Genomic DNA, 22104 nt, shown 5'->3' on the forward strand with positions numbered 1-22104 from the left:
AGAGGTGAACACACTGATGCAGGAGAGGAGGGAGTTACTGGAGTGATGTCCTCGGGTGGAGAGCTTGATTTTCCAGGAGCAGGTGCATCTCCTGCACAGAAACAGAGAACAGACTGTGTGCACACATGCATCAGGGTGGGAGCTGCAAGGCTTCTTCTGATCTAATCGTGCATGTTCCAGACATGTGTATTCATCAAGCAAGTCTGTGAGGCCAACCCAGATTTAAGGGAAGGGAAATTAGAGTCCACTCTCCAGTGAGAGGACCAGCAAGCAATTTGTAGTCATTGTTCATCTCCTGCTCTTGTCCAGTTTTTCCTTATTGATTTACAGAATTTCCTTATAGAATCTTTGTGAATCTAATGTCAGTTGCATGGTTTGGAATGACCTCTCCCAGCGTGGCTTTCTTTCACTTCCTTTATGTCTTTCCCCCCTTAGTGACTAGTGCTTTTTGAGTCTTGTTGAAGAGAGTTTTCTCACCCTCAAGGTCATGAAAATATTCTCTTAAAAACTTCTAGTTTTTTAAGCCTCTGGGTCTGTGGCAGCCGCGTTAGCCCCGCTCAGGGAGTGGAGAGCGAGGGGAGGCGGAGACGGAGGAGGGTCCGAGGAGCAGCTGTGGTCCCCGCTGCGCCGCCACCGCAGGCGGAAGGCAGTAGGACTCCCGTGGCGGGAGGAGCCTGATCCCCCGAGGTGGCGGGGCGCTCCTTTCCTTACCCTTTCGGAGCTGCTCCTGCTCCCTCTTCGGAGCCAAACTTCATTGTAGGCGCGCCCCCCTGGAGCAGCCCGGAGGCCTAGGGTGAGGATCGGTTGGTGCCAGCCGGGGGCTCCGGGGTCTAGCCCGGGGGACAGAGGGCGGCGACCGGGCTCGGGTTCCTGTCGCGCCACTCTTCGGGGTCCCTGGGGGCTCGGCTTGTGGGGAGGGAGTGCTGCGATGGCGCGTCAGGGAGCTGGGCTGGCGGGCAGGGTGTTGGGGATCAGGGGGCCTGTGGTTTCTGTCCGGGGCTGCTGCGGCTGAGTCTGAGGGAGGGACACTGCCTCTGGATGCGCCAGCCTCCGCAGGCGGTTGGGGTTAGGGCGCTGGGCCTGGGACGCCACCCTAGGTCCTGTCTGCCATGGGGATGGGGCCAGTGGACTTTCCCACCAGGTTCCCTCCTTCCTTCTTAAGGACAAATTGTTAGGAGAATTGTTATTATCTGTTTTAATGTTCTGCCTATGTGAGTTTGGCACTGGCACTTGTCTAACTCCCAGCAACTTTAAATCTTGGAGGATCCAAACTTCTAGTACAGATGGTGCGATGTGCCAGGAAGGTTTGCACGTATAAAATCCGTATCTTGTATGTATATTTTCTTGCACAGTGCAGGTGAGTGACAGCGGCGTGCAAGGTTCTGAGAGTTTTGGATTCCTGGCGGTGAGTATTAGGCCCTAGTGAAAATAAGGGCGAGGACAACTGGCTTACTGGCCCTTATCAAGTGACCTGCGGGCTCTGACTACTTGGAGAATGCTGTTCATAGGGATTATTTATTCGGATAGTTTTGTGTCGGCTAAACTTCATTTTTAGAGCACTTTTCAGCGGAGTGATTTTTATCTCTCTTGCTGTGAAATTGCCCAAATGAGATTCCGGTGTTGCAACTCCTGGGCGTGTTTTGTCTGGGGAGACTGGGAACATAGACTCTGGAAGTTCAGTCCTCACAGCCCGCTTCTGAATCCGCTCACCTTGAAAGCTTTGGCTGTAGGGTGTAGTGTGTCCTTTGTTTCCTGTTCCCTCTGGGAGGGAGCATTGTCTCCTACTTTGTATCTTCCAGACATCTGTGGCCTCCCCCCCCCCCGCCCCCCCCCATTTGTGAGCAGTGAATGAAGAGAGGCTGGCCTGCTGGTATGCAGAGTTCTGCAAAAGGAAATCCAGGAGTGGTTTTAGTGAAATGAGAGCTTTGTCTCATGAATAGCAGTGGCTCAGACTAGACAGCAACTTGAAGAGATGGCTGTCCTTTGATAAAGCCTGGGCTGATGTTTTTCAGATTGCTGAGTTATAAAGTATTTTGTCTGGAACCTGGGAAACCATTTCATTATTGCCATTTGGTGTACGTTCAGTACCTTCCAGTATCACTGATGGTAACTTGTCTTCGTCCTAAGAAATATTAGTCACAGCTTGAAGTGTTATTTACATAGTGCTGCTGCTTGATTATCTGCTGATTTCGTGCTGCAAACTTCTTCAAACTTCTACTTTGGAGGCTTTTTTTCTCCTGGTCTGAACTAAGGCAGCTGCTACATTTATTTTACTTTTAGATTTAAACCCACAAAAATCTCTGGATTAAAAAAAAGAGTACCTTTAAGGTTGGAGAATCTCCTTTCACAAAATTTGATTACTTTGCACCCAATATTCATTACTTTGACCTCATCTTTGTTCTGAAGGCCACATACAAGGCACTAAAGTAATCGCAATAGTAACTTAAAAAAACTTGGGAGAGACAATTCTATAGGATTAAAGGAATGCTGAGACTATTCAAGTCTGAAGTCCTTGAAGGAGAAATAAAAAACTGCACTAGGAAGTTTAGTGCAGCGTGTATCTAGAGTCCTTGTGGGGCTCTGGGACTGAGATTCTCCTAGAGGCTAGAAGAGTCACTTAAAATAGCTGTCAGGAAATACCAATTTTTAAAAGTAAGGTGGCAAAAACCAACCAAACAAAAAACCCCAACATTTAGCAGTGTTCAGGTGTCAATAAGCAAGAGTTTTCTTTCTTTTGAAGTGTCATTTGACTACTTCCTTTACCAAGATAATTGTGTAGAAAAATGTAGATTCCAATATTAAAATTTAAACTGAATTGAGCTTCCTACTCTTAATAGTGATGACTGGAATAAAAATTATCCATATTAAAAAAAATTTCTAGTTTTTTAAACTTCTAAATGCCTTCTAGCTTCTTTCCTATTTAGGTCTTTAGTCTGCCTGGAATTTACTTTCGTGTGTGGTGTGAAGCAGTAGTCTCTTTCCCATGTGAATATTTAAGTACCATTTATAAAGAATGCTGTTTCCCTACTGACCTGCTGTGGCATTTCTGCCAGATATCAAGTGTTGGTATACATAAGAGTCCTTTCTGGGCTCTCTGTTCTGTTCCATTCTGTCTTTATATCCTTAGATCAACAGCATGCTGTCTGAATGTCTATTGCACTATAATAGGTGTTATTGTCTAGTAGACTAGGTTTTCCCATCTCATTCTTTAAGAGTGTCTTGGCAATCTCGGCACTACACTCCCTACAAATTTTAGAATCTTTTGACATCTTCTACCGAAATCTCTGCTAGGATTTTGACTGGGATTGAAATCTATACTATACTTACTTTTCCAGTGTTTATTCATCACATATCTTTCCATCTACTTAGGTCTTCTTTGATACTTGTCAATAAAGGCTGATGTAAGGTTTTCTTCCTGCACACTTTCAATCCATATAGTCCATACATTGTTCATAGTTTTTGACGCCAGTGTAAATCCTATTTCTTTTTCTCTTTCAGTCCATTACAATGCGATGAATATCACTGATTGATTTTCCAGTGTTAAACTACTTTTGTCCCTAGAATAGACTGGTTTGCTCACAATGTAGTATCCTCTTTATATATTGTTGGATTTGGTTGGCTACTGTTATGATTACAGTTTTGGCATTTACTAACTTGAAGGCCATTGGCCTGTAATTTTTATTTCTCTGTCTCTGTGAAGTTTCAGTATTAAGGCTGTGCTGGCTTTGTGACCACGCTGGGGTTTGCTTCCTCTTTTTCTGCTCTCCTAGGAGTTCCTATACTAGTGACATTATTTCTTCCTTAAATATTTGGTAGACTTCATCAGTGAAGCCACTGGATCTGGAAGATGTATATTTCTTTAATGATTATAGGACTATTTAGATTTTACATTTCTTTTGGTATAAATTTTGGTAATTGTATGTTTGAAAGAAATATATCCATGTCATCTGAATTTTTAAATATTGTTCATAGCATTTTCTCATTATTTTCCATATCTATAGGATTCTTAATTTCTCTTTTTAAAATCTTGGTTGTTTTTTGTTTTCTTTCTCTGTTTCTCAGTTTCTGATCACTCTTGCCAGCCAGGGATTTTCAACTTTATTAGTCATTTCAAAGAACCTTGCTTTTTCTTTTCTTTTGATCTCTCCATTTTATATGTTGCATTTTTTATATGTTATTAATTTCCACTCATATTATTTTATTTATTCTATGGTTTTGGGTTATTTTACTTTTTTTCCCTAATGTCTAAAATGGATGATTTCTCATTAGTTTGCTGCATTTCTTACTTCAAGACTAAAAATCTACTTAGAAGCACAAATTTTGACATGTAACATTGAAATTTTCTTTATTGACAGTTGATTTATAATGTTTCATGTATGTAGCAAATGACTCAGTTATATATATATAAACATATATTTTAGATAATTTTCATTATAGGTTATTACAAGTCATTGAATTTAGTTCCTCGTGCTATACAGTAGGTTCCTATTATTTATCTATTTTATATATAGTAGTGTGTATCTATTAATCCAAAATTCCAGTTTCATCCCTCCTCACTCCTCTTTCCTCTTTGGTGACTTTAATTTTGTCTTCTATGTCTGTGGGTCTATTTCTGTTTTATAAATACATTCACTTGTGTCATTTTTTTAGATTCCACATGTAAGTGATATCACATGATATTACCTTTCCTCTGTCTGGCTTACTTCACATAGGATAATCATCTGTAGGTCCATCCATGTAGCTTCAAATGGCATTAATTTATACAGTATTCCACTTAAATACCACATCTTCTTTATACATTTATATGTTGATGGACATTTAGGTTGCTACCATGTCTTGGCTGTTGTAAACAGTGCTGCTGTATGTGTCTTTCTGAGTGAGAGTTTTCTCTAGATACGTGCCCAGGAGTGGGATTCCTTGATCATATGGTAACTCTATTTTTAGTTTTTAAAAGAAGCTTCATACTGTTCTCCATAGTGGCTGCACCAATTTTATTGGTGGAATTTTTGTTATTATTATGTTCTAAAGAGTTACTAAGTTCCATTTGGTATTTCCTTTTTGTCCACTGGGTTGTTTAAGAATGTATTTCTCCATTTTGAAATATATAGGGATTTTCTCATTATCTTTTCATCATGTCTTGCCATTATTGATTGCATTGTTGAAAATCATGTTTACTACTCTTTCAATTAAGCATGGTCTTTTTGTAAATGTTTCAAATAGAATGTGTAATCTGTTCTCACTGGGTGTGAGTTGTAGTTCTGTCATTAGATTAAATGTGTTAATAGCTATATTGATCAAATTGTCTTTTTATTTTCACTGAATTTAACTGCTTTTGACTGCTTTTTCTGGCTATTTCTGAGAGGCTTGTGTTAAATCCTTCCAATGATATTTTGGCTTTTCTATATCTGTAGTTTTGAGTTTTACATATTTTGAGATTCCTTTCTTAAGTACTTATCCACCTTAAATTGTTACATCTCCTTGGTAAGTTGAACTTTGTATTACCATGTAATAACCCTCTTAATCTCTAGTAATACTTTTTTACTTTAAAATCTATTTTGTCTGATATTAACATAGCCACACTACCTCTTTTTGGGTTAGTGTTCACACAGCGTATATCTTTTATTCCTTTTTACTTACAGTCTTTCTGTATCTTTATGTTTTAGATGTGACCTTTGTAAAGATATAGTTTAATTTTTAAAAGTCCGATTTACAACTATTTGCCATTTAAAGCATTTAATTATCTTACATTTGATATAGTTATCAATGTATTCATGTTAAAAATAACATCTTATTTTGTTCTTTCTATTCCTCATCCTCTTCTATCTTTCTTTTTCTTTCCTTTCCTTTCTTGCTTCCTTGGGTTTGTTATCTGTCTCTCCACTTTCCCCCTTGATTTTCCTCTCTGCCCCTCTTTGTTTGAGTCTGTTATTTTCCCCTAAATTAAAATCTGCATTCTTAATTTACCAATTCTACCGTTAACCAGTATTTTTACTATTTTCCTGGACAACACATCTGCTGCATTGTATTTTCATTCTTTTACTTTTGCTTTACTCCACAGACATCACTGTTGTGGACAGTGCTCATTTATATCTACCAACCTATTAAATGCCCTTTCCTTTCCATTCCTTCTTGTGTCTCAGTCCTTCCTCCTGGGATCACTTTCCTTTTGCATGAAATACCTCCTTTAGCATTTCCTTTAGTGCAAACTGCTTCTCAGTAAACTCTTTCAGTTTTGTTTGCTTTAAAATCAATATTTCACCCTCTTTCTTGAAAGCTATTTTTCCCCTAGTCTGGAATTCTAGGTCAGAAATGTTCTTTAGTACATCAGAGTTTCATACCACTATTTTCTGCCCTGTGTGTGTGTGTGCACACTTTTGAGAAGCCCACTGTCAGTCTAAGGAGTCTGTTATTTTCTCTCCTGCTTTAAAGAATTTTCTCTGTCTTAGTTTTCTGTTGTACTTTACATTATATCAACATGTGGGCTTTTTATTGACTATGTGATTAACCAGGAGTTCCAAGTGCTTAGTGAAGTGTTTTTGCAGTTGAGAGGCCTGGGGGATAGGATGAGACACAGAGATGTTTAAAATTTGTAGGAATTTAGACTGGGATTTCCACATCTTTGAGCCTCAGTTGTTGGTTCTGTGAAAGAGCTTTGGTGATATTTACTTGGAATTTATGTATTTATTCTGTAAACTCAGGGCACCCACTAGGTGCCAGATCCTAACCTGGGGAGTGTGAACACAAAGATGAGCCTCTGCTTCTGAGACTCTTCCAGCAAGTTGGGTTCCAGTAGACTTGTTAACAGACATGTGCAGAGAGAGAGGGGAGCATTAGAGCCAAAGGCAGTACCAGATGGTTGGTTGTATGTGCCATCCGGGGTGTGGGTCACAAAGACTTCCTGGTTGATGGGGCTTGAATTTATCTTAGAGGTTGAGTAAATTTTCACTGGACAAATCAGGAGAGAAGGTATTTGTAGGAAAGAAAAGAGCATGAGCCAGGGCTGAAAGGTGGGGAAGAGCATGGCTCTTTAGTGGTACTGAATTGTTTGGATGGGAGAGGGGAAGCCTTTGGAAAGGGTGCTGATTGGCTTAGTTTGGATGAGTGGCCATCTCTAGACTAATCGTGTGTAGCCTGGGACAGGCTCTTGCAAGACCTCCACTACTGCTGCAGCCCTGATTGTTGGTGTAGTTCCCAGGGGAGGAGGTGTTACTGGGTGCCAGTCCAGAAGGTGTTCATTGCAGCTTGAGCAGTCTGAACTTTTTAGCAGTCAGAGGAGCCAGTAAAGGATTCATTTAATTTAATTAATTGTAATTAAATTTTTAATTGTGATAATATACACATAAGAAAAAATTTGTCATTTTAACCATTTTAAAGTGAACGACTCAACGGCCCTTAAGTATAGTCACACAGATGTTCAGCCATCCATCTCCAGAGCTGTAAAAGTTGCTATTTGACTCATTTGTGGTAAATCATAAAAGTTACTCAGCATGATTTTTGTATTGTTTATCAATTCTTCCACTTTATTTAGTTACACACCCTCTGCACCAGTTTGTGCATTTGGATATTTTCTATTACAAGTTATATGGTAGAATTTTGACTTTCAAGCTTCTTAGGAAATTACATAAAAGAAAAAGAACAGATCTTGAATCAACAGCTAATTTATCATTTTTGTCAATCTCTGAGGGGATTCCCAGGGAATATATAATGATGGACTAGACTAAGAACTTGCTGTGTTGCTTATGAATACAGAGGGAGCTAACTACTCATGGAAAACATCTGGAAGGCCATCTATGCCCTGAAAGGTACAAAACTGGTAAAATTGGTATTTATCTGGCATGTATAATTTTCATAGCTTGATTAATTAGTAATAAAATACACACTGGTTCAGTGAATAATGTTGCTGTCACTTTCAACCTTAGTTGTACAATTAATTAATCTAATAATACATAGTGTTTTCCCATGAAGAGATAAAGCAAAGTAAGTACAGTCCTTTTACCTGTATTCTAACTGGTATTCCAGGAGGCCATCAGCATGAGTTTTAATTCAAAACATCTGTGTTACCTTAATATACTAGATACTGAAATACTATTTAGATGATTCTGTTAGATGTTTCATGTTTATACACATTAAACAGCATTTTATATAATTAAATGTAAAAAAGTTAAGCAAAATTTATTTTTGAACAAATTTTGAATAAAACAGACATTACAGAATTATACATTGACCCAGAGCTTTTATAATCTCCCTTAACTGAAGCTCTGTACCCATTAAACCACCACACCCCATTTTCCCTTCCCTCCCAACCCTAGCTCTTTACAGCCTCCATTCTACCTTCTGTTCCTATGACTCTAACTACTCTAGGGACCGTATATGCATGGACTCATAGAGTGTTTATCATTTTGTGACCGATTTATCCTGGAAGCCTTATGTCCTCAAGATTCATCCGTGTTGTAGCACGACAGAATTTCCTTCCATTATGAGGTCAGATTGTACATACATACCACATTTTGTTTGCTTGTTCCTCTTATTAATGGACGTTTGGGTAGCTTCTGCCTTTTGGCTATTGTGAATGTTGTGAGCATGGGTGTACTAATATTTCTTTGAGATCCTGCTTTCAGTTATATTGGGTATATACCCAGAGGTGGAATTGCTAGATCATATGTAATTTTTAGTCTGTATATTGCTGTTTTTTTTTTATTGTGATAGAATTGAAAATAGCATTATATTTGTTTCAGGTGTAAATCATCATGATTCAGTATCTGTATACATTGTGAGATGATCACAATAATAAGTCTAGTTAACATTCACCACCATAGGTGGTTACACAATTTATTCTTTTGGCAATACTATTTTTAGTTTCTTGAGGAATTGATATGCTGTTTTCCATAGCGTCTGCAACATTGTATATTCCTACCAACAGTACACAAAAGTTCCAATTTTTTCACATATTTGCCAACACTTGTGTTAAAAAATTTTTTTAGATCCTAATAGGTGTGAGGTGTTATCTCACATGATGATTTTAATTTGCATTTCCCTAATAACTAAAGATGCAGAGTTTCTATTTATATTTTTTTGGCTATTTTTGTATCTTTTTTGGAGAAATATCTTTTAAAATCCTTCACCCATTTGTCTTAATTGAAGATTAGTTGATTTGCAATGTTGTGTTCTGGTGTACAGCATAGTGATTCAATTATACATACATATAAATATATATTCTTTTTCATTATTTGTAGGTGTTTCAAGATACTGAATGCAGTTCCCTATGCTCTACAGTAGAAAGTTGTTTATTTTGTATATAGTTGTCTTTATCTATGAATCCCAAACTCCTAAATTATCCCTCTTCCCCTTCCCCTTTGGTAACTCTAGATTGGTTTTCCATGTCTATGAGTCTCTTTCTTTCTTGTTTTAATTTTAAAGATCCCACATGTAAGTGAAATCATATATTTATCTTTCTCTGCTTGACTTACTGCACTTAGTATGATTACCTCTAGACGCATCCATGTTGCTGCAAATGCCAACATTTCATTCTCGTTTTATGGCTGAGTAGTATCCATTGTATATACGTACCACACCTTCATCCATTCATCTTTTGATGGAAATTTGAGTTGCTTTCATGTCCTGGTTATTGTAAATAGTGCTACTGTGAACATTGGGGTGCCTGTGTCTTTTGGAGTTAGAGTTTTCTCTGGATATATGCCCAGGAGTGGGATTGCTGGGTCTTATTCTTCATCCATTTTTAATTTAGTTGTTTTGTTGTTGTTGAGTTGTAGTAAAGACTTAAGCAGGATGTTCTCATTTCACCTATGGTTTGGAGAGGACTGAGCTTGAAACTTTTGCAGTAACCAGGGCAAGAGTAGAGGAGGACCAGAGCTGTCTGCAGCTGAGAGGATGCACCCTGCACATACAAGTGTTCTACACAAAGGCCCACCTGGCTGTCCTCTGGATCTTGGGTGGCCTTGGACAAGGAAGACCTAGGCCATTCCCTTAAAGTCTGGGCTCTGCCAAGATCCTCGCCTTGTTAACTTCCATGGAAGGCTCAAAGTAGTCCCAGGCCCATATGATATCCAGGGTTTTGGTCCTTCCAAGTGACCCAGGCAGAGAATGGTATATAATCAGGGCTATAGGATGTCTGCTCTTCTGCAGCAGTGGCCAGGGGGTGAGGTAGGCTCTAGAAATCACAGAAAGTTACACCATGTCGGGACACATAAAAGCAGACTCTTCTATTCCTGTTTTTGACAAGCAGATAGCTCAAAGTGTTGTAGAGTCAGACTGCCTGAGTTCAAATCCTACTTGGTCACTTCCTAGGTGGGCAACTTACATAACCTTCTATTACCTCAGTTTCCTCCTCTGTCAAATGAGAAAAATTAGCATGCTTCCCCTATTAAGAATTAAGAGTAAATGAGTTAATAATGTATGTAAAGCATTAGAGCCATGCCTAGTTCATGGAAAATTATGGCAAGTATTGCCATTTTCACTGAGATCAGGGCCTACCCAGCTTCTGATCGAACTACTGCCCAGCTTCCCACAGCAGTCCCCACCCAGGTCAAGGTGCCTGTATCCTCCAACCGGGTCCTGTCTCCTGGGATTCTCATGCCCATCATAATCAGGCCTGATCCCAGGCTGCCAGCATAGGGCAGCATTGCAGCATGCTGTCCCTGCTCAGAGCAGTAGGTCCAGCCTGGGAAGTCTGGGTCTGTGTCCCTGGTGGGATCCCTTCTGGCCATGCTGGGCATGGGTGTCTGGAGACTGTTGTCTTGCCAGCACAGCTCCTGGCATCCTCCTTCAGGAGGCTCCCAACACTTTGGGGCTCCTGTAGCTCTTTCTCTGCCCTTTGTGCAGCCTGGAGGCACTAGAAAATGGTCTTGACTTGGTGCACAATCTCCTCATCTGTAAAATGGGAACAACTGTGCTGTGTTGCAGGGCTTGGCTTAGGGTTGTAGGGTGGGGGCAGGAGATATTTAAACAACTTCCACCATGGCCTTCTTTAGGGAGAGGGCTGGGCTGGGAGGTGATGTCATCTGGTGGGGTTTGGGGGGGAGTTAAGGGAGTGGGCAAATGCGTTGTGAGGGGTTGTGTTTCTGGACTTGTAACCTGCTGATGTAGAGTGTGGCCATGAGGATGGCTCCAGGCTGTGGCTGGCTGTGTGGTCCTGAAGACAGGGCTGATCTGGGCATGAGCGCACCTCATTCTTGAAGAGGCTCAGTGCCTTTTCCTCTGATTCCTGGAATGGCCCTCCCTTTCTCCTTCATCGTCTTCTAACCCTGCTTGGGCTTCTCAGAAGTTCTTAACAGCTTCTAGGTAGCTCAGGGCCTGACATAAACTTCCCCTAGCCCATGCCAGCCCCCAACAGCAGTCTTAGCCCCATCTGGGGCTTCCCAAATTCCTGCCATCACGCCTGAACCTCAAACCAGAACAAGTGTCTGTCCCAACATGGCCCTTTGCAAGGGACTAGGGAAGTGGTCCAGCTTCCAGTAAAGAAGAGTCCCAGTTCAATGGTTCTAGTCCTGGAATCTCTTGGCTTCCTCCCCTATAATTCCTTTAGGGCCTTGAATACTGGCCAACCCCACTTTAACCATCTGTGGTCACACACCTCCAATAGACCATGGCAGATGCAGGTCCCGCACCCTGCTTAGAAGCTTAGGACCTGAAAAGCCCTGCAGAAGAGCCACAGACTGGCAAAAGAACACTTTGTGACTCCAGTGATCTGGAAATGCACATTAAAACAACTTTGAGACATAATTGTTCACTTACCAAAATGAAAAACTCTAGAAATTATTAACACCTGATGTTGGTGGAGATGCAGAGAAACAGTCATGATTTTCTCTTGGAAATGTAAATTGGTTCTAAAAACTGCTTTCAAAGACAATTTTGGAAATATGTATTAAATTCCTCTCTAATCCTCTCTAATCATTTATCATAAAAATAATTGCGTAAGACCCAAAATGCATATATGACTACTTTTATAGTGGCATAAAAAAAGTCCATCAGCAAGTGACCGGTTAAATAATGACATGTGCATGGGAGAGAACTGTCATCAGGGGAAAAAAATTAAGGTAACAGAAAATAAATACACAGCCAGGGAAGGGCTCACATTAAAATGTTCATTTACTTACTAATTAATTCATTGGCTTAACTTTAACTAACATTTATTGAACATTGAGATGTGTTAGGCATTGTTCTGGACACAGGAAATAAAATCATAAATGAGATATACCCTATCTTTCTTTTCATGAGTCTTACCACTCTATGGGGAGACAGATAATAAACAAATGAAAATAAAATAATTTCATGTATGATCCTTTTGTCAGCTTGTATGTAAAAATTATAAGTGAACAGAAAAAATGACAGGAAGAGAAACATCATAAGATAAACAGTCATTTCATGTTGGTGGTTAACAGTTAGCATTTCTGTTACTAATAACTGAAAACTTTACTGCAGGAGCTGAACAAGTCAATGGTTGAACTGTCTCATTTGTCCTGTGTCCAGGGCTGAGAAAGCTGACCACTGTCATCTGGCAGCACTGCCATCTGGGGTGAGGCTGTCAGTCTCTGCTTGGCTCCTCAAGGTCACATGGCAGCCTCTTCTGGATCTGCTGTCCACATTCCAGGTCTGAAGAAAGAACAGGGAAGGCGGAAGGGAAAAGTCTTTCTCCTGGGGTCTTTACCTTTTTATCATCCAGGATCAGAGCTTCAGACAATGTATTTGTTCAGAGAGGGCCACGTGGCAGCTTTTAGCTGCAGGATGGTGGGGGAGAACATGGAGGTGGTGTCAGAAGTGATCGTTATTTTCTTCTCCATGTTTTGTGGCATTTTCTAAATCAGTCAAGGCATTAAAAAGAGGTTTTATGTAGAGGAAACCAAGAGCTTTCTACATTTTAAGAAATAGGGGAGGGGTGGTGTATTGCATTCTTTTAAGGCCTGGCAGGTTGACAGAATCTGGCAGACAGAAAAAAGTCACAGAGCCCTGGGTGACACTGATGTGCCTCTTTTATGGAGAGCAGTACATAGGCTTCAGTGGCTGCGGTAGAAAGTCTCAGCTGAGCAGTAGCCCAGCCTCTCTTAGGTTATGACCCTGAATCATCATCAAGTGGAGCTAAACCTCCTGAGATTTGCCCCTTTCCTCATGAGACTAAGTCCTCTGTACAGGGGAGAAAATTTCCTTTGGCCTGCCTGAGAATAAAATATTTTCTTTACCGTCTGTATAGCATCGTTTCTCAGGTGGGCAGTAGACCAGCCTCTCAAAGATGATTTCCAATAATCCCGATCAGGTGGAGCCAAATCTCACAAGGTTTGCCCCTTTTCTCCTGAGACTAAGTCCCCTGTACAGAGGAGAGTAATTCCTCTGGCACTCCTGAAGTTAAAACCTTTTCTTTACTGTCTGCATGGCGTCCCTCCTCAAGCAAAAAGCAGCCCAGCATCTCACAGGTGATCACCCCTAATCTTAATCAGGTGGAGCAAACTTGCGTGAGTTTTTCCACTTTTCTCTCAAGACTGAGTCTTCTGTTTGGAAGAGAGAAGCCTTTTTGAGCCACTGAGAATAAGAGCTTTACTTCACTGTCTGTATGACTTCCTTTCTCAGGCCAGAATTAGCCTCTCAGATGATCACCGAGAATAACTTTTAGGTGGAGCCAAACCTCTTGAGATTTGCCCCTTGTTCTCCTGAGGCTGTGTCCCCTGATCAGGGTAGAGAATCCCTTCAGTCCTTTTGAGAATAGTAGCATTTCTTTACATTCTGTATGGCTGGCCCTCTCAGGTGAGCAGTAGCCCAGTCTGTGACAGGTGATCCCCAATAATCCTAATCACGTGGAGCCAGATCTTGAGAGAGGCCCCAGTTTTCTCAAGAGACTAAGTCTCCAGATCATGGGAGATAACTCCCTTTGGCACTCCTTAGGATGAAAGCTTTTCCTTACTGTCTGTATGCCTTACCTACTCGGGCGAGGAGTAGCCCAGCCTCTCTCAGGTGATCACCAAGAATCCTCTTCATGTGGGGCCAAGTCTCATGAGAGTTGCCACTTTTCACATGGATTCTTGCTGCTCCTATATGGGAAAGTCATGTCCCTTATTGGAAATGAGTCCTGTCCTTTATCTGAAGGGAAGAATGGACTCTATCTTCAGATGGTGCCCTGTTTCACTCCTGAGACCAATCCTATCCTCTACGACTTTTGCACTCAGAGGAGCGTGAATCCAGCTACCCTTGGCTCAGTAAACACATATTGTCTCACAGAAGCCTCAGCAATTTCATGTGATTTGCACCTTTTCTCACTATACTTAGTCCCCTGTTCAGGGGGGAGTAATCCCTCGGCCCTCCGGAGAATAAAAGATTTTCTTTACTGTCTGTGTATCCTCCCTTCTCAGGCGAGCTGTAGCCCAGCCTCTCTCAGGTGGTCATCCTGAAACCTCTTAAGGTCTCATGAGATTTGCTCCTCTTCTTGCTGAATTCAGGCCTCTCCTCTCGTGTAAAATCATTCCCCTTATTGGAAATCAGGTCGGTTCTTTTTCTGAAGGGATGAAAGGGCTCCATCGCCAGATGGTGGTATTCATAGCTCCGGAGACAAGACCTATCCTGTAAGGATGCATTTTCTTCTCACATGATCATGAATCCAGTCTGACTCATCTCAGTGAGCACACATCCTCTCACAGAAGCCCCAGCTGTCTCAGGAGAGCTTTCCCTTTTCTCAAAAGCCTGAGTCCCCTGTTCAAGTAAGAGAAATCCCTTTGGCTCTCCTGAGTGTTAAAGCTTTTCTTTCCTGTCTGTGTGCCTTCATTTCTCAGGCCAGCTGTAGCCCAGTTTCTCAGGTGATCACCCTGAATCCTCTTTAGTTGGAAGCAAATCTTGCAAGATTTGCACCTTTTCTCACAAGACTTAAGTCCCTAGTTCAGGGGAGAAAAATTCCTATGGCATCCCTGAGAATAAAAGCTGTTCTTTACTGTCTGTGTGGCTTCCCTTCTCAGGCCAGCAGTCGCCCAGGCTGCCACAGGTGATCACCCCTTATCCTAATCAGGTGGTGTGAAATCACATGATTTGCCCCTCTTCTCACAAGTCTAATTCCTGTTCAGGGGAGAAGAGTCCCTTTGGCCCTCCTGAGAAACAATCATTTGGATCAATGGAACAGAATAGAGAGCCCAGAAATGAACCCACAAACTTTTGGTCAATTAATCTTTGACAAAGGAGGCAATGGAATAAAGACAGTCTCTTCAGCAAATGGTGTTGGGAAAACTGGGCAGCAGAATGTAAATCAATGAAGTTAGAACACTCCCTCACACTATACACAAAAATAAACTCAAAATGGGTTAGAGACTTAAACATATGACAAGACAAAATAAACCTCCTTGAAGAAAACACAGGCAAAACATTATTTCACATATATCTCAGCAATGTTCTCCTAGGGCAGTCTACCCAAGCAATAGAAATAAATCAAAAATAAGCACATGGGACCTAATTAAACTTACAAGCTTTTGCACAGCAAAGGAAAACATAAGCAAAACAAAATGATAACCTTCAGAATGGGAGAAAATATTTGCAAAGGATGAAACTGACAAGGACTTGATCTCCAGAATATATAAAAAGTTCATATGACTTAATAAGAAAAAAAAACCCCAATCCAAAAATGGGCATAAGACCTAAACAAGCAATTCTCCAATGAAGACATATGAATGATCAAGAGGCACATGAAAAAATGATCAATATCACTAATTATCAGAGAAATGCAAATCAAAACTAGAATGAGATATCACCCCACACCAGTCAGGATGGCCACCACTCAAAAGTCCGCAAATGATAAATGCTGGAGAATGTTTGAAGAAAAGAGTACCCTCCTACACTGTTGGTGGGAATGCAGTTTGGTGCAGCCACTGTGGAAAACAGTATGGTGATTCCTCAAAAGACTAGGAATAGACTTACCATATGACCCAGCAAACCCACTTCTGGGCATATATCCAGATGGAACCCTAATTCAAAAAGACACCTGCAACCCCATGTTCACAGCAGCACTATTTATAATAGCCAAGACATGGAAACAGCCTAAATGTCCACTTACAGATGACTGGACAAAGAAGATGTAGTATATTTATACAATGGAATAGTATTCAGTCCTAAAAATGACAACATAATACCATTTGCTGTAATATGGGTTCCCTGGAGAATGTCATTCTAAGTGACGTAAGCCACCAGATAGAGAAAGAAAAATATCATATGATATGTGGAATCTAAAAAAAAAAAAAAAGAAGACGACGACAAGTAAACTTAAATACAAAAACAGATGCAGACTCACAGACATAGAACACAAACTTGTGGTTGCCTTGGGGGAAGGGTGTGGGAGGGATAGACTGGGAGTCTGAGATGCGTAGATACTGAGAGGTATATATAAAATAGATAAACAAGCTTATACTGTATAGTACAGGGAAATATATTCAAGATCTAGTAGCTCTTGGTGAAACAGAACATGAAAATGGATATATGTATATTAATTTATGACTGAAAAATTGTTCTGTATACCAGAAATTGACACAGCATTGTAAACTGACTATAACTCAATAGAAAGAAAAAAAATTCAAAAAGCCTCTTTTTTCCCTCCCTTTCAGGTTCTGTTAATTAAGCCAAGTGTGTAGTCTTAGGTGATGAGGGCTGTGTATACATTTCTAGGACATGATAATAGCTATAACTTGAATTTTTCTCCTAGGAATAGTTTTCTTCTCTCAGGGTCAGCATTTTGAAAAGATGTCTGATCAAGTCAGCTTTCTCTACAGTTTTGGAATGTCGAAAGAGGTCCATCCTGGCATTTCAGTGTTGAGTTCTTGCCAGCATTGGCAAGAGAAGAAGCCAGTCAGAGATCCATCAAGTGGCTGCCTCTCCAGGAGCCGTTCAGCTTTTGAGCTACAGTTTCTCATCATTAATTTGGTGTCCTAAATGAGCTATGATCTGAAAAACTTTCTGAGGGCCTAGTGATGGATCCAAAGTGTGCTGCTTCTGAGTCTAGCTCCCTAAGGAGTTCTTCTTGGGTCTGTTGGACTCTCTAATCTGTCCCTCTCCAGTAGGAACTGCTGGGGGGATTTGGAGCACTAGGTGATCAGCCTTACGGTGCCCACTGTCCAGCAGAATTGACATAATTGCTATAGTGGGATCCCCTGCAGAAACACTACCCATCAAGAGGACAGATCCACAGACATTCCACTGGGTTCTCAGTTGCCAGAGAATGCCTTGTGGCCAGAAAAAGCAGATTCCTTTTCTTCAGAGATGAGCATACTCAGTCGCTCATGTCACCAGCAAAGAGTTTGTTCAGACCATATGTACATAATCTTCCCAGTTTAAGCCTAATATTGAAAAAGGACAGCCAACCCACTTCCTTCCAAATTTCCCCCTAGGTCCCTGCATAGGAAATGTACCAATACCCTCCCAGGACTCCAAGTCCCAACAAAAACAGCTCCAGTACAATTCAGGACATTATTTAAAGCAATGACATCCAGATATCAGGAGACTCACCAAAGCACCTAGAAAGACCAAGAAGCAGGTGGCATTAGAAAGACCTGTGCTGGTACCACGCTGCAGTCTGGGGTAGGCTCCATCTGTCCCCTGGTGGTATTTCTAGACTATCTGAAGAATAATACTTTTCTCTCTGAATAAGAACACAGAATTCTAGAAAACACACCATCTGCAATCAAAGAGAGGAATCATTTCTCCTACAGTCATCTCCCCTGTACCCAGGACTGGGGAGACAGTGCTGACCTTCCCAAGGCCAGGATGAGCTGGCTAACACACCCTGTCTCTCTCCAGCTTCCTCTCACTGTCAACCCTGGCAGTTTCCTTCCTGGCCTTTTTGTCTTGATCTCTGAGTCTCTCTTTGTCTCTTTTGCTCCCTGTCAGTCTGTCTTTGTCACAGTGTCTCTCTGTTTCTCTCACTCCCCTTTCTCTCATTTGCTCTTCTTGGCTCATGTTTGCTGTGGTCGATGCTTGATGAACATGCCTCTGACTCTCCCAGGTCCCCACAGGCAGGGCTGTTTCATAAAACACAATCACTGGCAAATGCCTCTGTCAAAAATTCACTAAACCCAGATGACAGTAATTAAAATCCCATGCTGCCTGGGAAAGACTCATTAGGAGTGGCCTCTTGGTGGATACAGGCCACAGCCACTTCTAGGTCAGGAGCCTCTTCTGTACTCCATCCCCATCTTTCAGTCACAGGTCGTTGTCTTCAACAGTGAGATGATGTGCTGGCTGCCTCACTATCAGAGACAAAGGGTAGTAGGTTTTTTTGTTCATTTGTTTGTTTAAGTCATTTCTGTGTGTTTTGTGTGGAAAATTTGGTGCATCAGGAAAAAATTTTAATAGAGAAAGACAATATCTTACAAAGCATTGTAAATTACAGTGATCCCTTGTTTTAACTATCTTCTATTATGATTTGAAGACTGCTAACGAGGCATGTTTGTACCAAAAAAAAAAAAGCACATAAAAATCCCGAGGACAAACAATGTATTCTCAAAGAGCATATGCCTTTGCTGGAGCCAATCTGAGATTCACCTGCAATTACATATTCAAAATTGAAACAGTGCATAGCAGAATGTCATGAAATAAGCATTTCTCCTTCTTCCGTCAGCTTCCCTTCCTAGTGCAAAATTTATCACAGGACCCCGCCAAAACAAAAAGCCACCAAGCCTTTTAATGATTAGAATTTTCAAATATTTGAGTGTCTATGGTAACTGCTCAAAATGAATTTTTAAATGCTCATTGAACTGAGAGTAACCTTGCTTCTCTAAAAGACGGCCTGTTGCTGGAAAAGAGTACCACCAACAGGAAACACACACACACTGTTCAGAAGGCCCTCGAGGTGCAAAAATGTCAAAAGGTGGCAATGTCTTTCTAATTTTGAATAGATGTTAGTATGTCACAACTTGCCCTCCAGGGGGCGCTCTGAGAGTTAGTAATTGTCATTTCTGTCAATAAAGTATTGAAATGCTCAAAGGTACCCTGGAGCCTTTTGGATCTGATCCTACCCCTTATGTCTTTTAAGAAGTGCTATCTGAATACGCTCTCCAGGCAGCTGGTGGTCCAGGGACATCATGCGGTTTCCTCACCCACCATCTATGCGCAACCAGAGCCCAAAGGCAACATCACAGCTCTGGACACATCGAGGGGAGACTTGAGCCCCGCGGCCCCGACTTTGTGGCTCCTATCAGGCGGCCGCCCGGTCCAGAGCCCGCGAGCCTCGGGGCAAGTGGCCAAGTCCGGGTCCCGCAGCCCCAGGCCAGGTCCCTCCCCGCCCCCACCGCCACCGCAGGCGCCCGAGGGGACGGCCCGCTGCCCTGTGGGCCCGGGGCGCGCGCAGGAGGGACGCCCTCCACGCAACGCCCGCCTTCGTGGCCCGAGCCCAAAGGCCTTAAGCTGCCGACAGCGGAGCGGCTGCGACTGGTAGCGGCGGCCCCGGAGCCGAGGACCCGGGTAGGATCGCGGCCTGGCAGCTGGAGACCCGGGGCCCTTGCTGGCGCGCAGGCGGGCGGGGAGGAGCGACAGGCAGGGCTGCACTTACCAGCCTCTGTGCTTCTCCCTGGCCGCCAGGAGGGTCACATAGTCAGTGACCCACTCAGTCTTCAACTTCCTTGTCACGACCCAGGGCCTCCCAGGAACCCACCCAGTTCAGGGGTGAATCCCCTTCCCCGCAGCCCTCACACCTGCCTCTGCTCACGCCTGCACACTGGCTCCTGGGGGGGTGGGCTGGGGGGCTGGGGGCGGCTCCCAGCCTCAGGACTGACTCAGGGATAGCCATGTTTATTTTTCATTTACTGAAAGTATTTCACTTGGGATCAAATGTAAAAGAAATACGTGGTAAGATTTCTTGTCCAAAACATTAATGACTAAAGAGTCTGCCTTTGTAAGATTTCCTTAGTGACCATTATTTGGATCCTGTCAACTGACCTGAGTCAAACAGCAGGTACCAAAATTGTTCAGTAGTGTATTTTCCTTGCGTCATCAGTCAGTAGTGCATTTGACCATGTGGAGTTTTATTGGATGTGAACTATTTTTACTAATAATCACTCTGATGTCGTATGTACCTCTAGGCTGAAAGTGTGGGTGTCCAATAAGCCTAATTTTTGATGACACATTTTTTTTTTTGGCAGATCTCAATTTTTGATCCAGCGATTTGGACATACTGCTTCCCCAAGTTCCCATCCTCCACCTCGGCCCACCTCATCAGGGAACAGAAGAGGATGTTCTCTGAGCTGCTTCCAAGGAACAGGCAGATGAAAGCCCCACTGTGGTTCCAGCTGCCTGCCTGGGAAATGAAAGAATCTTTGCCTCTAGAAAATCCTGGTTAGAAACTGCATCTCTAATTCCCCTGGGAATGAAGAGACACCAAGCAGAGGGCCTCTATGGTGGGTAAACGAAACCCAACTCATCTGAAAATCACTCCATCTCCTCCCCTTCTTCTTGCTGTTTAGTGTAGGCAAACAGCCCAGGTCATCACCACATGGCTTTCATTTTTTTTTTTTTTACTTAAGAAGAGAAAAATGGTCTAAATGTGGACAGAAATTCTCCATATCAATGGTTGACTTCCTAAGGTCTCTTGTAGCTGAAAGTGGCCAGATCAACTTCAGGCAGATTAGAAGTGAGCAATAGGATTGTGTGGACTATGTGGGTTTGAGGGAGGCTGTTTAGATAGAGTAGATGCAGCTGAGTTGGCCCTTTGACCCTTCCTCTTTCCTCCTTCCTGCCTCAGATGTAAACGCATGGTGGTGGATCAAGTCCCGTGCTCCAGCAGCCATTTTGGACCAAGAGACAGCCTTGAGGATGAACACCAGCTAAAAATACTGAAAGGGACAGAAAGATGGATAATGGCTGACTACCATGGTGTGCTGTTGACAGTATGAACTCTCTACACTCGTAATTATTTTCCATGAGAAAGGAAAAACCTTACCACTCTATGCCTGTGGTATTCTGGGTTTCTGCTCTATTAGGGAAATATCGGCATCCAATGAGAGTGGTCCCCTCCTGCCAAGTCAGAGAACCTGAGCTGCCCTGGCTCTGTGGACACCCCATCCCCTATCATTCTCTCTACTTACGAGCTACACATCTCAACCTTCTACAGGATCTAAGGTAGAAAAGGGATGTTTGAGGATCTGTACTGAATGTGTTTTCTGGGGGCAAATTTGGTTTTGCATAGAGACCCTGGAATGATGATTCTTAGTAACATTCTACAAACCAACACTCAGCCTGTGCTCCTAAGCCTCAGGTTAGAGCCTCAGCCCAAGCAGGCCTTCCCCTGGGCCCTTGGATCTCTGCTTCATCTGCTCCCAGTTTAAACAAGGGTTTCTGTTTTTCCCCCTCCAGGGAGAGCTTCGAATTTCCTTTGTGAGGACCTATGTTCTCTGCATCGGGGGCTCCATCTCTGGGTGGTGAGGAGGGAGGTCACTGACTGAGGTCTCATTAACTCAGACCATGGGACTCCCCTGACCTTACTTTGATGGACATGTTGGCCTTCCTTCCTCCCCATTTGTGGTTTTGGACAAAAGGCAGAGACTCTTCCCCTGCAGAAGCTGAATGACAGGATGTCAGCCACGGGGGGTCTGGATCAGGGATAAGGCAGGGAGTCACTGCTGGGGGAGCCTGAGGTGTGGAAGGGCCTGTGCTCATCTCTGAAGCTCCTGACCTGAAGCTCTGACCTTCCTGCAGTTTCCTTGAGCACCTGATATGTTTTATTACAACTCTTTCTACTCATATGATCTCAAGTGGTAGCCGCTGCTGCAGCTAGGAAATTCTGCTGGAGGGAACACATCCAAGGCCTTGCCTTTAATTTGGTGACATGGCATATTTTTAATATTTAAAATTTATATTTAAAGCAAAAAAAAAAAAAGACCCATGATAATCAGTCTCCTCATACATTACTCAGCCAGACACAACAGGCTACTGTAGTATGATGTCACCAATAAGAATACCCAGGGGCTGTAAATTCACAGGCACATCAGGCACAGCGGGTGTGCCAGCACTGAAGGGGAGGGGAGGCAGCAGAGCCTGACTGGTGGGTACAGCACTTTCCTTTGATGAGAATGTTCTGGAATGGACGTTAAAAGGGGTTATTGTAACATTGTGAATGTACTTAATGCCAAGTACATTTAC

The 22104-nt window shown here is 42.5% G+C and overlaps 1 long non-coding RNA gene across 1 annotated transcript in view; it reads left to right on the plus strand.

The window, feature by feature from the left end:
* The window catches only part of LOC140699213 (uncharacterized), a 44398-nt gene extending 23205 nt beyond the window's left edge, over positions 1 to 21193 (plus strand). Inside the window, exons 2-3 of the long non-coding RNA XR_012077225.1 lie at positions 20109 to 20363; positions 20708 to 21193. This is a non-coding gene — a long non-coding RNA (uncharacterized lncRNA). The remainder of the gene's footprint in view (positions 1 to 20108; positions 20364 to 20707) is intronic.
* Positions 21194 to 22104: the final 911 nt, after the last annotated feature.

The sequence above is a fragment of the Vicugna pacos genome, chromosome 11 (assembly GCF_048564905.1).
Source record: "Vicugna pacos chromosome 11, VicPac4, whole genome shotgun sequence".
Classification (NCBI taxonomy): Eukaryota; Metazoa; Chordata; class Mammalia; order Artiodactyla; family Camelidae; genus Vicugna; species Vicugna pacos.